Source organism: Trachypithecus francoisi, unplaced genomic scaffold (genome assembly GCF_009764315.1).
Source record: "Trachypithecus francoisi isolate TF-2019V2 unplaced genomic scaffold, Tfra_2.0 Lachesis_group17, whole genome shotgun sequence".
Lineage (NCBI taxonomy): Eukaryota > Metazoa > Chordata > Mammalia > Primates > Cercopithecidae > Trachypithecus > Trachypithecus francoisi.
Genome location: NW_022681462.1, coordinates 91,192,531 through 91,196,139, shown reverse-complemented (window position 1 = coordinate 91,196,139; position 3,609 = coordinate 91,192,531). Strand labels below are relative to the sequence as shown.

General features: G+C 41.3%; 1 pseudogene; it reads left to right on the top strand.

Annotated features, from left to right (window-relative positions):
* The first annotated feature begins 1,932 nt into the window (after positions 1 to 1,932).
* Positions 1,933 to 3,274, top strand: LOC117062867 (annotated as a pseudogene).
* Positions 3,275 to 3,609: the final 335 nt, after the last annotated feature.

The following is a 3,609-nucleotide window of genomic DNA, read 5'->3' as shown; positions in this document are numbered from 1 at the left end:
AAAAACTGCTCAAGGAAAATGACACTTCAGAACAACCTCCTCAGAGTCTCAGGACCCTCATAAATGTTTTCCCAACAAAATGTGCTCTCTGTTACTCAGTCTTCATATCTGTAAAACAGGGAGAAAAACTATTCTGCTTTCATTTCTAGGAAGCTGTAAGATTCAAAGAACATAAAAGAACATAATGCATTTCTCCTTGGCAAGTGCAAAACCCTGAGAAGAATAGTGATATTGCCTATTACAGTTGCCTGCCAGACTGATTTTCTTACAGGGGTTATTGCCACCTAGTTTGCAGTTATTGATAGATAACATGCATGTTTATCCACTCCCAGAAACAAAGAGCACTAAGAACAGTGTGTTTTAACTTGGTGGACACAAAAGCATGCCTTTACTGTCGTAAGAATGCCAACTGTTGGTTGTCAACTCCCCAATTCTGTGTCACAATTTAATTCCCAAGAACAACTCAAAATCCTGTAAGACATCATGCTGATTTATTCCATTAAACACATTATGTTGATAAGACATAGAGCAGCAAGCTGCTTAAGGAAAAAAAAAAAAAGAAAAGAAAGAAAACCTTGTAATGTTTGCTGGACTCTGCAAGAGGAAGGCAAGGTATTCTACTTTGACCAGTTTACCAAGTGATTCCAAAGTCGACAGCTCTCAAAGAGGCCCAGGGCAACAGAAGATATAAAACCTAATCTTGCATTCAGTGCAGAAAGCTCTAACATATGCCCTTATGACCCACTATATCCACGGGAGCCAAAGTCCCTTCAGTTTGAGAGCGTAATCATACACCCTTTAACAAATCAGCAATATTCTTTTGAGAACTGATTCCGAATGTGCTACTAAGTTTGGAGGAAGACTGAACTCACGACCATGAGAACATTAGCCTTCTTCACCTGTGAATCTGCAAACATTTCAACAGGACATTGGATTGTCACAGAGTGTGAAATTGACACCAAGATTGAGGGGATCACCCTTGCTCACACCTGAGTTACACAGAAAATAAGACCTCTATTAAGTGATTTGTTCACTAGATTCCTGTTCATTTTCTAGGCTTGTGTTATATATTTTTGCCAATTTGTTGCTTAGATAAAACAGCATGAAACTCACTGTTCAGCATTCTGTTGGAATTACAGGGTAACTTCCACTACATGATACTATAGCTCTCTTTCTCTAAAACTTGAGCTTTCTGTCCTGCAATTGTTTTGTTTTTCTGTTTTTTGCAGCTGCATTGTCTCTTTAAAATCAGCAATGAGTGCTCACTGGAAATGAAAACAATGTTACTAAATACTCTGGTAAATTTTAAAAAGCATACTTTCTTTCTGGAATTAAACTATAAACCAAAACCCCATTTCATATTATTATTATTATTATTCCTATGAAGCCTTGTTAAATATAACACTTTCAAAGCAGGAGCTGGCCAGGCATGGTGGCTCAAGCCTGTAATCCCAGCACTTTGGGAGGCCGAGACGGGCGGATCACGAGGTCAGGAGATCGAGACCATCCTGGCTAACACGGTGAAACCCCATCTCTACTAAAAATGCAAAAAATTAGCCGGGCAAGGTGGCCGGCGCCTGTAGTCCCAGCTACGCGGGAGGCTGAGGCAGGAGAATGGCATAAACCCGGGAGGTGGAGCTTGCAGCGAGCCGAGATCCAGCCACCGCACTCCAGCCTGGGCGACACAGCGAGACTCCGTCTCAAAAAAAAAAAGAAAGAAAGAAAGAAAAAAAAAGCAGGAGCTAATATTAATTACTACTTAGTGGCTTCCAGTTCAGTTTCACTGCAAAGAACACTTTCTAGAAATTATATCCCCAGCAAGGGAAAATGTTTGAACCGACTGCTATTTGTAGTTAAATAATATAGTGAAACTAAAATTGTTAAGTAACCAACAGGCCTCTTAATAATCCGGGTTTTTTAGCTCAAGTGGCCGAGGCAAGATGGGTCAAAGTCAGAGTGGTGTTCATGGTCCTGGAAGTGGCAAGAAGGATGACAAGGACAAGAAAAAGAAATATGAACCTCTGTACCAACTAGAGTTAGGAAAAAGAAGAAGAAAACAAAGGGACCAGATGTAGCCAGCAAACTGCCACTGGTGACACCTCACACTCAGTGCTGGTTACAATTACTGACATTAGAGAGAATTAAAGACTATCTTTCCATGGAGGAAGAATTCATCAGAAATCAGAAACGAATGAAACCATTAGAAGAAAAACAAGAGGAGGAAAGATCAGAAGTGGATGATCTGAGGGGCACCCTGATGTCAGGAGGAACCTTGGAAGAGATCCTTGATGGCAATCATGTCATCATGTCTACATCTGTGGGCTCAGAATACTACGTCAGCATTCTTTCATTTGTAGACAAGGATCTGCTGGAAACTGGCTGCTCGGTCCTGCTCAACCACAAGGTGCATGTTGTGATAGGGGTGCTAATGGATGACACGGATCCCCTGGTCACAGTGATGAAGATGGAAAAGGCCCCTCAGGAGACCTATGCCAATACTGGGGGGTTGGACAACCAAATTCAGGAAATTAAGGAAGCTGTGGAGTTTCCTCTCCATAATATTTCCTGAATATTATGAAGAGATGGGTATGAAGCCTCCTAAAGGGGTCATTCTCTATGGTCCACCTGGCACAGGCAATACCTTGCTATCCAAAGCAGTAGCAAACCAAACCTCAGCCACTTTTTTGAGAATGTTGGCTCTGAACTTGTTCAGAAGTACCTAGGTGATGGGCCCAAACTCGTATGGTAATTGTTTTGAGTTGCTGAAGAATATGAACCATCCATTGTGTTTATTGATGAAAGTGGCGCCATTGGGACAAAAAGGTATGACTCAAATTCTCGTGGTGAGAGAGAAATTCAGTGAACAATGTTGAAACTGTTGAACCAGTTGGAGGGATCTGATTCTAGGGGAGATGTGAAAGTTATCATGGCCACAAACCGAATAGAAACTTTGGATCCAGCACTTATCAGACCAGGCCACATTGACAGGAAAATCAAGTTCCCCCTGCCTGATGAAAGGACTAAGAAGTGCACCTTTCAGAATCACACAAGCAGGATGACACTGTCTGATGACGTAACCCTGGACGACTTGATCATGGTTAAAGATGACCTCTCTGGTGCTGACGTCAAGGTAATCTGTATAGAAGCTTGTCTGACGGCCTCAAGAGAATGTAGAATGAAAGTAACAAATGAATACTTCAAAAAATATAAAGAAAATGTTCTTTATAAGAAACAGGAAGGCACCCCGAGGGACTCTATCTCTAGTGAACCATAGCTGCCATCAGGAAAATGGTTGGGAGATTTCTCCACCCCTAAAAAGGATGAGGTTGGGGGAGTCGCCCAGAGGAATCCTTGTTCCCATTGATTTTTATTAGCAAAACATCCCATGTCTTTTGGAATACGATGTGTAAGTGCCCATTGGGTGGCCTTTGTCAGTCACTGTGCAGCAATCTACTTCCCAATAGCGTGTGCTCTTTCACAATAATAATAATAATAATAATAATAGTAATAATAGTTATCTGGGTTTCTGTCCAGTTGTTTATTTGATTTTTAATCTTAGGATGCTTTATGTATTCACTGCCTAACATCAAAGGGAAAAATATGACCAAT